This window comes from Pinus tabuliformis, chromosome 7, assembly GCF_031772625.1.
Source record: "Pinus tabuliformis cultivar Carrire ecotype Pingquan chromosome 7, CPIR1, whole genome shotgun sequence".
Classification (NCBI taxonomy): Eukaryota; Viridiplantae; Streptophyta; class Pinopsida; order Pinales; family Pinaceae; genus Pinus; species Pinus tabuliformis.
In genome coordinates this window covers 778,498,775-778,513,304 of record NC_142293.1, presented here as the reverse complement: position 1 = coordinate 778,513,304, position 14,530 = coordinate 778,498,775, and the positions used below count along the sequence as shown (strand labels likewise).

The following is a 14,530-nucleotide window of genomic DNA, read 5'->3' as shown; positions in this document are numbered from 1 at the left end:
TCAGATAACTATTTATGAAAATACGGAAATACATAGCAATGAAGCTATGGTGACCATATCTTTGGTACCAAACCAAAAGCCCAGTGAAATGGCTAAGAAACAAAAACCACACTGATGGAGATCATTGCAATTTATAAAATTACAATCAGCAAGGCTCAAATCGTAATGAAATAACCATATGACTACTAGTAATCCTTTGGACTTTCAAACCATAAAACATGTTTTCCCACCCCAACAAACCACCTGAGCTACTGAAATGTATATATGGTAGATAAATGAGTTATATTTTTCTTAATTTATACATATATTGAATATTTATTTCTTAGAAATTGAAGAGTTTTACTCCTTACCTTTGCGAAGAGTTTGATTCCCTGAAAAAAACTATGCAGATGGCTCTCTTCAATCACTAACATTGTTACTGAAGTGATTCCTTACTCCCAGCAACCATAAGGTTGACCAATTGAACCATAAGCCTAACCACTTGAGTTGGAGAATGCCAATGACTACCCAACCGTAGATTGGGTTGTACTGTAAGCTTTCTTGTAGCCCAATCACTCCCATTCTAGACTCCAGAGAATGACGATGCTACTTAAAGGATAACTCACTTGCTCCTATTTTGCTCACAATTTCCAGCCCATTCTCCTGCATACCTTTTTCTCACCCTCTTCATGGCATGCTACCTTAAATGGAGTATTATCATTCACATACTTTGAGTTATCCCCCTCCTTATTGGTCTGCTCTTCCTTTTGAAATATACCTCGACCTATTTCCCCCTTTCCTAGGTATAACTAGGGTCTGATAAAAAAAAATCTCCCTCTGGCCCGAAGCTACCAAGCCAATCAATTGTTTCCTAGCTATCCATCTTGTTCCATATTTTTTGTGTTAGTTGACCTTGTCACTAATGATTAATTTGTTTCTGCTTGCCAAGTCTTTCAAGCCAATCCCTGTGATGCCACCTACTAGCCTTCATGGTTGTCATAAGAAACAAAATCCCAAGTAATTTACCTCCTCATCTCCGGAAGTCCATGTCACCAACTTAGGCTTTTTATTTAATTAAATTTATAATGCTTAAATAAAGCGGTAAATGTATTGGGTTATTACATCCAAAACCACATTGCAAGATCCATAATTCCTCCAAGCACCTAGTGTCATCAAATTATATTACTCCAATAATTAAAGGACTTGATATTGAAACCTAACATTAGCTACAATGATGAGAATTATCTTAGACTCACATCAAGAAAATTACACTTCCACCTTGTCCTTTGAAAATTAAAAAATTATAGAGAAATGGCAAGGTGATATGTTAGGAGATGGCCTAGTTCAACTCTTAGTTACCTACTGTACACATAGATTCCAATCTGCCTAAAGGATGTTTAGAATCTACATACAAAGAATAAATACAAATCTTCTTAGATAATGCACAATATTCACATATATTATCAGTGGTCAATAAACCCTCCAAAGCTTAGAAGTCACTCTCAAGTTAACACACATAGGTACATTGGATCCAAGAATGATAAAATGAAACCACAATTGCAACCTAGCAACCTCACCCACCCAACACCCCTAAATTGTCTGGAAAAAAAAAAACCAAAAAACACCACAACAAATAAAAAGCAAGCCTTGAAACTCAACCCCAAAATTTTTGGATAATTTTTTTTTTTTGAAGAGCTAAAAACAATCAATGATGACATTGAAAAAAAAAACTATTGATAAACCATTAACACTCATATAAACACTCTTAGTTGATGTTTCTCAACATTTGCTTGCATCTTGGCATATCCATTATGAACCCATGAATCAACCTGAGCACATATAGTCACAAGGTCAATGTATTTCCAACAAACTATGTATTTTGGTTAGGAAACAAAGGTGGTTCATCTAAAGTTTGATCCACCATGCTGTTAAAAAAAATACTTTTAACATGTGAATCCATCAAAAGTACCCAAAGTTCTTTATTTCAAAATTCAAAAATAATCTTTATAAAAAATTATTGCTAGCCAACCCTTAACATCCTAGATGAAAAAAATAAAATAAGGACCAATGGCACTCCAACCCATATACGCTACAACACTAGATGTACACACATGGATCCCTCAAATCCAGTTTTAAGTGGGTTCACAATGCACATAGGCTTTAGGTTGGGGTCAATCATCATATTCCACAAGCACTCCCATAGTGTATTCATATTATTACGCTTAGTTGTCCCGTTCACCTGTTTGTGACCATTTGTTGGAGATTACTATAATTATCTTCTCCTATTATACATAATATATTTGTATATTGTACTTAGAAACCCCTATCATTCATTTGTGGTCATTTGTTGGAGATTCTTAAAATTGTCCTCTTTTGTTATCTTCTCTTCTTCTTCTCATCGTAGAAAGAAAACATAAAACAAAGCCTTCACTGGTATTTTTCCATAAACAACTTTATTAAACTTTTCACAAGCAATTTCCCCTGATGGTGTAAAGGACACTTTAAAAAAAGTGATATGTTATATGTTGATTTAAACTTTTATATGTTGTGTTGATTGAATATCACCTTATTATTGCAACTAGCTAGCTTTTGATGCCTATATCAAGATGCATGAATAGAAGGGTCATGTAGCCATTTGATTAGGAGGATGGGTGTATTTTAGAAATACAACATGCCTAACAAATTGGAAAACAAACTTATATAGTTGGGATTTAAATATGCACAAGAAACCCCAAAATAAATAGGAATGAACACCTCGTCTTTTTGTCCAAGGCATAATTGACCGGGGATTGATTCCTTATTCTGGGGTTAACTTTCCAACATCCTCCATTTTTCTTATGTTCATCATGATTTCCTAGCTTTAGTTGGGCTTCTTGTAAAACACTTTCCTCTCGTGGGTTGCTTCAGAAACCAATTCCCTACTTGCCCAAAATATGAAATTTCCAACCATTCAACAAAAGTTTTTCACCATAAATTATTTTCTTTATATTCAGTGTTGGAGACTGCCCACGGTGTAAAACCTTTAGCGTCTACCAGCAACTCAAACAATTTCCTAGAAGAAAAAAAAATTGCAGTATGGCTCATTCAAGATAAATTTTCACTAGACCCACTTGACTTAAAACTATGTAATCAAAAGTACCTAAATAGAATAGCTTACTTAATTTATTCACACATTACAAACACATCCATTCAACAACAAGGAAAATACATTCTCTATTGTAACTACATTTTGCATTAAAGAAACTGAATAGAAATTCCATTTTCTATAGTAATTGCATTTGTTTTCTTTAGGCCTGAGTATTTCCAAATAGCCACAAGACAAGTTTTTTCAAAATCAAACCTAGAAAATATTGGCTTCATTATATTTCTCTTTTGTTAACCATGTGGTCACACATATCATGATGATTCTACCTTGTTTTCTCCAAAGTAAGTGTGCCATATTTCAACATTACTTTTCAAATCTCACTGAAAAACCACCTCTCTACTGTGACATAAATGCTTCCTACTGACTTTGAATTAAGTAAAAGGCATTGGTTATGTGATGCTTGAATGTTTTTTATAAGCTCTAGACAATATGCTCATTTTGAGAACGTAATAGAGTCGCCATGTATGTGCTTTAATTTGGATTGATCTAAGCATATATGACATCACTTATGGAGATAATGTTTCATAGGCTATCCAGATATTTTGAAAAACATTGTGGTCATTCAATTTGTAATGTTTGAATTCATAGAAAGACCAAGTCCTAGATGGAACCAAAATATGGGTTATGGTAAGCATATAGTTACACCCATGAGCATTATAGGATAAATATGTCATCTCACTGAATCAATAAAAGGACCAAGTTTTCCATGAAACTAAAAAATGGGTTATGCTTCCCATATAGTTGCACTGATGGGTATTATATGATAAATGTTAAGAATGTGGATAACAGTTTCCTCAAACTTGCATCTTTATGCCAACTGGCATTTATCTGAAAGAATGTCAGACAAGAAAATTTATGAAGCATGCTGAAAAAATCATTGGCCAACTACACATCAGAGACAAAGTAAATATTGTCCAGATCTCCAACAATATCTTCATTCACCTTGTAGAGAAAGAGACAGAGATGGTGGCAACACTTCTTGATGTGCCCTCTTTCTCCCACTGTGATGGATGAGCAGAAATCCTAGCCCCGGTTATCATCAAAAACTCAACACAAAGAGGTGGATCTTCTACTTTAGTATGTCCTTCTAGCATGAAGATCACTTTATTCATTGAAGGCCTTACTTTTGCATCCTCTTGAATAAAGTAGAATGCAATTATGATAACTCTTTCTACCTGTTCCCACTCGTAGTCTACCAGATCTCCAAGTTTTAGATTAATGACATTCCTGATCTTTCCTTCCTAAATCATACTAATTTCCCATGAAGGAAAAAAATCCATCTCCCCCTGTTGGGATGGGTCTAAATTCTTCCTCCCAGTTATTATTTCTAACAAAACCATGCCAAAACCATAAACATCACTCTTATCTGTGGCAAAGGCATGTAGAAGCCATTCAAGAGCTAAGTACCCAGGAGTCCCCTGACACGAGTAAATGAGTGGCTTTGAGCCCAGTCCATTAACTTTTCCAACCCATAATCTACAAGTTTGGCTCCAAAATTCTCATCGAGCAGAATTTTTTGAGGCTTCACGTCTAAATGAAGAATCATATCCTTAGATTTTTCATGCAAAAAAGACAATCTCCAAGCCATATCATGTATTATCTTGTATCTCTTCCTCCAGTCAAGATACGGTGAAGGATTATTGTCATAAGGGCACCAAAACAACCAGTGATCAAGAGATCCATTGCTCATGTACTCATACACCAGCAATTTATAGGTGCCATCAGTGCAAAACTCAAATAGTCTCACTAAATTTACATGGTTAATTCTTCCCAAGGTTGCAACCTGTGCATGAAAATGCAAATTCCTTATATTAGCGTTACCCAATTTCTTCACTACAAATTTTGTTCTATCGTGAAGTTTCCCTTCAAACACAACTGAAAAGCCACCAACCCCAAGTTGCCTACTAAATCCTCCTGTGGCCTCCTCCAACTCCATGTATGTATATCTTTGGGGCAAGCTTGGAAAATTCTCTAGAAATTCATCTTCTTCATACTTGTTCTTCACCATTTTCTTTTCCACCTTATATCTCCATGCAAGAAAGCCTGGTGTAGAAACCATGACAACAATGCAAAGCCCTTATAAATTCCCTCATGCTCTAATGTGAGACTCGTTTCATGGATTTTATCTCTTGATAATGGTAACACAATTTATTTTTGTGTAGATTGGGAGGTACTCTAGGCCCTAGCGTTCGAGGGTTGGTGGTCAAAGCGCCACAAGTAGGCTTGTGGGCTTAGAACCCAAGCCTAGGGTTTTCCACCCATAGATATTTAAGCCAAAACCGTGACGATATTTCGATATGTGATGGATGAGGATGATAGCTCTCAGTGAGATGACTCTAACACAATAAGAATCATCTGATTCCAAGATGTTGTTGAGGAGTTAATAATTTTTTAAGTCTAATGATGGGTTGGCACTGTAAGAGTTAAGGCCGCTTTAAGTTTACTAAGCCTCCTTGACAGCTGGACAACCCTAGAGTGACATTGGAAGGAGCCTGTCTTTTGGATATAAATAGAGGGTGACATGTGAGGTTATTTCACATCCAAAGGGGAAACATCAAGGTAGCATTAAGGAGGAGGGACAACAACTCGGTGAAGAGGGGGATACCTCTATTTTTGTGCAAGAGAAGATGATAGAACAACGTGAGGGTTTAAGGCCAGTTTGGGTGCCTCTTTGACTACATAGAGGTCTTTCTCATGCCATAACAAGGCCGAGTAAGGAAATATGTGAATGCAGGAGAAAGGAGACGATGATGGGCCTGTTTTGAAGGTCGATTGAGGGTGGACAGTCCCAAATCTAGGGTGTCACAGACCTGTAGGTGGAGATCTAGGGAAGCCACAATACTTGAAGGAATGCCAAGGCTTGTTTGGAGGCTAAGACATCAGAAAATTGCCTCGCCCTCTCAAGGAGGGATAGCCTCACTGAAGGGAAGAAATTATGGGCTAGTTAACGTGGGTTCTCATAGTAGAACAAGCCAAGGAGATCACAGACCTATGGAGACTAGGCCATAGAACTATGGTGTTTGTTTGGAGGGCTTAACAAGCCTAATATAGGTGTTTTAGGTACCTATCAAGACAACGAGTGGCAGATGCTTGTAGATTTGAGAGGGCTGCAGTCTTTGGTGGATGTTTTGATCATAAATGGTAGGTTATTCTGGGCTACAAGGATGTCGTAACTAGTGACTAGATTTCAGTCCATGAACATCAGATGAAAGGTATGTTATTTCTCCTGTTTTTCCTTATGTTGGGTCATATTTTGTGACCAGTATTGGATCAGTTAGTTTACAGCCCGTGAGGGAAATTTGTTGGAGTTTCCTTGAGCACGATTGAAATCCAACTAGGAGAAGATCGCATAGTGGATAGATTTCCTAGGAGAGGACAAGTTATTGTTGCCCATATTTGTGCAATAGATCTTCTATTGCAGAACAAAGGGTAGATTGGTGAATTTTGTGGGAAGCCATGTGTAAGGGTGTCCCAGGTATGAGTATTCCCTAACTAGGAGAAAATGATACAACATCGACTTGGTCTCTCATGGACTATTGGAGGGAAGTGCGAAAGAAGACCAAGTGTGGATGTGATTGGGCACTTATGGTCTACTGCAAGATAGGGTGATAATTTCCAACTTGGAGCCTAGTGAGAAAGACCTTGATGGACAAAGGTAGTTTTGAGAGAGGTAGTTGTTGAGCTCAAGGGCTGACGAACTAGAGGAGTAGTTGTGGAGCTCGAGACTTGTGTGTGGAGAAGGACTTCTATAGCAGATGATGATCAGTCCTCCTAGCCTGTGTCCATTGTGGGAGATGGAAATCTTGGAGTCATAGGTGGAAACCCTTCGTGCCCTATGTTGGTCTTCATCGGAGTAGCACAGGAAGACTATAGTAGGTTGCAGTGCCTGAGTAGCTGAGGAGAAACAATGGGCAGATTGAGAGTTGTTCACAAGTGGAGCTATGAAAAAATTGAAAAGAGTCTTGATGTGTTGTGCCCTTGATGGACTAAGGCACAACTAGTGAGTAGACTAATAGCCGAGGTTCAGTGTCCATATGGAATTAGAGCATTGATAGAGGCAGGAGTTTTAGATTGGGAGTCGAAGGACCTAACAGGTACAAGGTACAACTAAGAGGAGTTGAGATAGCATGCGACAACTATATGGTCACAATATCTTGTTGAGGGTAGATTGGTTATTGATGGACTAACACCAAGCCCTAATTTTGTATTCTTTCACTAGTGGATATTTGAGGGCCATTATCCCTAGTATGGGAGCCATAGGTTGTTGTATTATATGTTGTTTAATATAACGAAGTTGGGTTGAAAATTTTAAAAGTTTGTCCATATTTTGTGCACTAGAATATTTATTATTGTTTATATTCCCTTGTGTAAAGTAGTATCGTTGAGATTCATGGATTGGTAGTGGTAGAGATTTTAAGATTCTATCCTAGACCCAAGATCATGGAAATTCGACATGGTATCAAAGGGTGTCTAAGCTACTTTGGATGTAAGTGAATAAGAGTGTGCACGAAAAAGAAACTCAGAGGGAGTTGTGGGTGTCTGGATCATGGAGCAGAGGATTCAACTGAGGACATGGAGATGTGTTCTTGATAGGTTACATGGTGAGATGCGCTGGGAGTTCTGGTGGATTTGTGGTGAGTTTGGTGAACAATAGTTTGTTGTAGGGAAGATTGTTGATCATGGAATTTGGTTGATTTTCCATGGATGGTTCAGACAGCTCGAGGGTTTCTTTGGCATGGATGAGATCAGGTTGGTCAAGATGGCTTCATGTGATGGACTATAGGTTGGAAACCTAGAATCTTCATCGGATCATGATATTTCATATTCGAGATTGGTGGATTTTTCACAAACAATATTTGACCCAGGAGGATGAGTGCTTGTAGGACTGAGCTAGTGGAGATCCTGTAGGCTCAGAGGGAGTCTAGCCTAACAGGGAGAAAACCTATGGAGAATTTGATCTTTAGGTTTGGATGTAATGAGGCAGAGGCACTATTGAGATTGTTGGATTCATCTATAGGGTTTGGTACAGTGATGGATTCCAGATGGGCTAATGTCACCATCAGATGATGATGGTTACTTCCTAGTCTTCGAAGTGCCTCCCTTGATAAGAGGGAGTGTTAATTTTTTTGTATCTTGGGAGGTAATCCAATCCTTGGTGTTCAAGGTTTGGAGGTCAAAGCACCATAAGTAGGATTGTCAGCTTAGAACCCAAGCCTGGGGTTTTTCACCCATAGATGTTTGGGCCAAAATTGTGACAAGGTTTTGACATGTGATGGATGAGGATGACAACTCTCGGTGAGACAATTCTAGCACAATGTGAATCATTTGAATATTAGTTATCATTGAGGAGCTATGAGTTTTTGAAGTCTAATGATGGCCTAGCACCATAAGAGTTAAGGCCAGCTTAAGTTTAGTAAGCCTCCTTGACATCTGGATAGCCCTAGAGTGACGTTGGAAGGAGCCCCTCTTTTTTATATAAATAGAGGGTGATATGTGAGGTTATTTCACATTCAAAGGGGAAACATCAAGGCAATGTTAAGGAGGAGGGACATCAATTTGGCGAAGAGGGAGATACCTCTTTTTTCCGCATGAGAAGACGACATAACAACGTGAGGGTTTAAGGATGGTTTGGGTGCCTCTTTGACTGCATGGAGGGTTGTCGCATGCCACAGTAAGGCCAAGTAAGGCAAGGTGTCAATGCAGTAGAAAGGAAAAGATGATGGGTCTATTTTGAAGGTAGATTGAGGGTAGACAGTCCCAAATCTAGGCTATTATCGACCTACAGGTGGAGATCTAGGGCAGCCGCAATACTTGAAGGAAGCCTGAGGCTTGTTTGGAGGCTAGGACAACGACAAAATGCCTTGGCCTTTCAAGGATTGACAACCACACTCAAGGGAAGCAATTATAGTCTATTTGGTGTGGGTTCTCATGCTAGAAAAAGCCAAGGAAATCAAAGACGTGTGGGGACTAGGTCGCGGACCTAGTTGGTTGTTTGGAGGACTAAATAAGCCTAATCTGGGTGTTGTAGGTGCCTATCAAGACAGAGAGTGGCAAAGGGTTGTAGATTTCAGAAGGCCGCAGTCTTTGGTGGAGATTTTGATCACAGATGGTAGGCTATTATGGGTTGCAAGGATGCCTTAACCAGTGACCAGACTTCAGTCCATGAACAACAGATTAAAGGTACATTATTTCTCGAGTGTTTCCCTATCTTGAGTCACAATTTGTGACCAGTATTGGAGCGGTTAGTTTATAGCCCGTGAGAGGCATTTGTTGGAGTTAACTTGGGCATGAAGGAAATCCAACTAGGAGTAGATCGCACAGTGGATGGATGTCCTAGGAGAGGACAAGTTATTGTTTCCCATATTTATCAAATAGACCCTCTATAGTAGAGCAAAGGGAGGATTGGTGAAGTCTTTGGGCAGCCATGTGTAAGGGTCTCCGAGGTATGGGGATGCTCTAACTAGGAGAATATGCTACAACCTGGAATTGGTCTCTCATGGATTATTGGAGGGTAGTGTTAAAGAATACCAAGTGTGGATGTGATTGGGCACTTATAGTCTATTGGGGGACAACGTGATAATGTCCAAGTTGGAGCCTAGTGAGAAACACCTTGATGGACAAAGGTAGTTTTGAGTGAGGCAGTTATTGAGCTCAAGGGTTGATGAACTAGAGGAGCAGTTGTGGAGCCCGAGACTGGTGTGTGGAGAAGGACTTCTACAACAAATGATGGGTAGTCCTCCTAGCCGGTGTTCATTGTGGAAGATGGACATCTTCCAATGATAGGTGGTAACCCTCTGTTCCCTATGTTGGTCTTCATCAGAGCAACACAAGAAAACCATAGTGGGTTGATGTCCTTGAGTAACTGAGGAGGAGGAGTGGGCAGATTGAGTGTTGTTCACAAGTGGAGTTATGAACAACTCGACATGAGTCTCAATGTGTTGTGCCCTTGATGGACTAAGGAACAACTAGTGAGTAGATAGATAGTCGAGGTTCAATGGATAGATAGACTTGGAGCATTGATAGAGGCAGGATCTGCAAATCGGGAGCCAAAGGACTAGGCAGGTATAGGGTATGACTGAGAGGAGCTAACAAAGCATGTGAAAACTAGATCGTTAGAGTATCTTGTTCAGGGTGGATTGGTTGTCGATGGAATGACACAAAGCCCCAGTTTTGTATTCTTGTACTAATGGATATTTGAGGTTCATTATCCCTAATACGGGAACCCTAGATTCTTGTATTTATGTTGTTTAATATAATGAAGTTGGCTTGAAAAGTTTAAAAAGTTGGCCATATTTTGTGCAATAGTAGATTTATTGTTGTTTATATTCTGTTGTACAAAGTAGTATCATTGAGATTCTTGGTTTGGTAGCGTCAGAGATTTTAAGGTTCTATTCTAGACCCAAGATTGTGGAAATTCAACATGGTACTAGAAGGCGTTTGAGCTACTTTGGAAGTAAGTGAATCAAAATGTGCACAGTGAAGAAAATCAAAGGGAGTTGTGGGTCTGGATCATAGGGAAGAGGATTCAGTTGAGGAAATGGAGATGTGGTCTTGACTGGTTACATGGCGAGATGTGCTAGGAGTTATAGTGGATTAGTGATGAGCTAGGTGAGTAAGATTTTTTTGTAGGGAATATTGTTGATCATGGACTTTCGTTGATTTGTCATGGATAGTTGGGATAGCTCGAGGGTATCTTTGGCATGGATGAGATCAGGTTGATCAAGATCACTTCATGTGATGAGATACATGTTGGAAGGCTATAATCTTCATCAGATCGTGATGTTGCATATCCAATATTGGTGGATTTTATACGAATAGTATTTTATCCATCAGGATGAGTGCTTGTAAGACTGAGCTAATGGAGATTGTGTAGCCTCAGAGGGAGTCTAGCCTTAGAGGGAGAAATGCTATGGATATTTGGATCTTCAGGTATAGATGTGATGAGGATGAGGCACTACCAAGATTGTTGGATTTAGCTACAGGGTATGCTACAGTGATGGATGCCAGATGGGTTAGTGTCATCGTCGGATGATGATGGTTACTTCGTAGTCTTGGAAGTATCTCCCTCACTAAGAGGGAGTGTCAGTTTTTGTGTTAGGTTGGGAGGTACTCCAAGCCCTAATGTTTGAGGGTTTGAGGTCAAAGTGCCACAAGTAGGCTTGTGGGCTTAGAACCTAAGCTCGGGGTTTTGCACCCATAGATGTTTCTACCAAAATCATGATGAGTTTTCGACATGTGATGGATAAGGATGATAGATCTCGATGAGATGATTCTAAGTCAATGAGAATCATTCAATTCTAAGTTCTCTTTGAGGAGTTATGAATTTTTGAAGTCTAATGATGGGTTGGCACCATAATAGTTAAGGTTGACTTAAGTTTAGTAAACCTCCTTAACAGCTGGATAGCCCTAGAGTGATGTTGGAAGGGTCCCCCCTTTTGGATATAAATAGAGGGTTCTATGTGAGGTTATTTCACATCCAAAGGTGCAACATCAAGGCATCATTAAGGAGGAGGGACACCAACTTGGTTAAGAGGGAGATATCTCTATTTTTCTGCAAAAGAAGAGGACAAAACAACGTGAGGGTCTAAGGCTAGTTTGGGTACCTCTTTGACTCTATGGAGGGTTGTCTCATGCCACAACAAGGCCAGGTAAGGCAAGGTGTGAATGCAGGATAAAGGAGAAGATAATGGGCATAGTTGAAGGTTGATTAAGTGTGGACAATACCAAATCTAGGTTTTCGTAGACATGTAGATGGATATCTAGTGAAACCGCAATACTTGAAGGAAGACTAAGGCTTGTTTAGAGGCTAGAACAATCATAACTGCCTCGACCTCTCAAGGAGGGAAAACCACACTCAAGAGAAACAATTTTGGGCTAGTTGATGTGCGTTCTCATGCTAGAACAGGCCAAGGAGATCACAAGCCTATGGAGACTAGACCACAGACCTATGGTGGTTGTTGGACGGCTAAACAAGTCTAATATGGGTGTTGTAGGGGCCTATCAAGACAACAATTAGCAGAGGATTGTAGATTTGAGAAGTTCACAGTCTTTGGTGGAGGTTTTGATCATAGAAGTTAGATTTTTGTGAGATGAAAGGATGCCCTAACCAATGACCAGACTTTAGTCCATGAACAATAGAGGAAAAACATGTTATTTCTCTAGTTTTTCCTTATGTTGGGTCATAGTTTGTGACTAGTATTGGATCGATTAGTTTATAGCCCATGAGAGCCATTATTGGAGTTGCCTTGGGCATGAAGGAGCTCCAACTAGGAGCAGATCGCATGGTGGATGGATGTCCTAGGAGAGAACAAGTTCTTGTTTCCCATATTTTTGCAATACATCCTCTATTGTAGAGCAAAGGGAAGATTGTTGAAGTCTGTGGGCAGCCATGTGTAATGGTCTCCCAGGTATGGGGATGCCCTAACTAGGATCATATGCTATAGAATGGACTTGGTCCCCCGTGGACTGTTGGAGGGCAGCATGAAAGAAGTCCAAGTGTGGATGTGATTGGGAACTTATGCTGTACTGGAGGATGGTGTGATAGTGTCCAAGTTGGAGGTGAGTGAGAAACACCTTGATGGACCAAGGTAGTTGTGAGAGAGGAAGTTGTTGAGCTCAAGGGTTGATGAACCACAGGATCAGTTGTGGAGTGTGAGACTTGTGTGTGGAGAAGGACTTCTATAGCAGATTATAGGAATTCCTCCTAGCGGGTGTTCGTTGTTAGAGATGGACATATTGTAATGATAGGTGGAAGACATTCATGCCCTATATTGGTCTTAATTGGAGCAGCACAGGAAGACCATATGGGCTGAAGTCCCTGAGTAGCTGAGGAGTAGTAGTGGGCCGATTGAGAGTTTTTTATAAGTGGAGTTGTGAACAACTCGATGAGAGTCTCGATGTGTTATGCCCTTAATGGACTAAGGCACAACTAGTGAGCAAATTGATAGCTGAGGTTCAGTGGTTAGATGGAATTGGAGTATTGATAGAGGTAGGAGATGCAGATCGGGAGCCGAAGGACCAAGCAGGTATAGGGTACGATTGAGAGGAATTGAGGGAGCATGCGACAACTAGATGGTCAGAGTATATTATTGAGAGTAGATTGGTTTTCGATGGACTAACACCAAGCCCCATTTTTGTATTCTTTTACTAGTGGATATTTGAGGGCCATTATCCCTAGAATGGAAGCCCTAGATTGTTGTATTATATGTTGTTTAATATAACAAAGTTGGGTTGAAATTTTAAAAACTTGTCCATATTTTGTGCATTAATAGATTTATTGTTGTTTATATTCCATTGTGAAAAGTAGTATCGTTGAGATTCTTGGTTTGGTAGAGTTAGAGATTTTAAGATTCTATCCTAGACCCAAGATCATGGAAATTCAACAAACACCCTCCAGACTTACTCCAAAAGAAAGACGTAGCACAAGAATAGTTCAACAAGCATGAGTTCTTACATTGCTCGAGGCTAATGGAGCTCAGATTCCTATACTCATTTGCAAAATAATCCACCCCATCATTCTACAGTAATTGCTTTGAATCCCTGCATACATGATTCTTCCTTGGACTCAATCCAATATTTGGTTGAAATTCATTAAATATAGCATCCCCTGGTAGCTATAAGTAGTACCTGAGATACAAATGTTGAGTGAACCATAGATATAGGGAAGCTGATAGAAATCCATAAACTGGATAGAAAACATGTTTGAATCAAATACCAACATGGTCCCTGATTGAATATATGTTCTAAAAATTCCATCACTATCCAATCTTAGGAACCAAAAGAAATCATTCCTAAGTCGAGCTCCCACAATAATTTGTCTCAGGTTGAGTGCTCATGGTGTAGTGGTAGGATTTGTAGAGGCTATTATGGGAGAAGAGGAAGAAATAGAGCAGGAGAAACTATTTTTGAGGGGGAAAAGACATTATGGTTATGATGGTTATGTCAGGTGGACAAATCTGAGACCACGATGACAAAAGTTGTGGTTTTCTATCAGCATAAAAATTTGTGGAGGCCACTGGTGTAAAAATTCATGGAGGAGTACACATGTTGTTGTTAGACCATGGGACACATGTCAACCCAAAGGAAAAAGGGTAGACGAAGGTTGGCCTGACCATTTTCAAGAAGAGACACCTATCAGCGTAAATATGAGCTCAACATATCACTTATTGGAGTTTAACCTGGGTGAGGAGGATAACAATCATTCCTCCTCGTTGCTCGAGATAAACACAATTAACCACAACCAGTAGTGAATATATGTTTATATTAAATTAGATTTCCTCTGTAACAGGTGGTGTTTTACATTCCTTCTTGAATCCCTTTAACAATGTCTTTCTTTGTTCTCGTAGAATAATATTTAGTACAAATTCTATTCCATTCAATCATTTCATATTTACTCAATTTATCTTT

General features: G+C 39.5%; 1 pseudogene; it reads right to left on the bottom strand.

The window, feature by feature from the left end:
- Positions 1-4,062: 4,062 nt before the first annotated feature.
- LOC149249891 (G-type lectin S-receptor-like serine/threonine-protein kinase SD2-5 pseudogene) lies at positions 4,063-13,777 on the bottom strand (annotated as a pseudogene).
- Between the last annotated feature and the right edge of the window lie 753 nt (positions 13,778-14,530).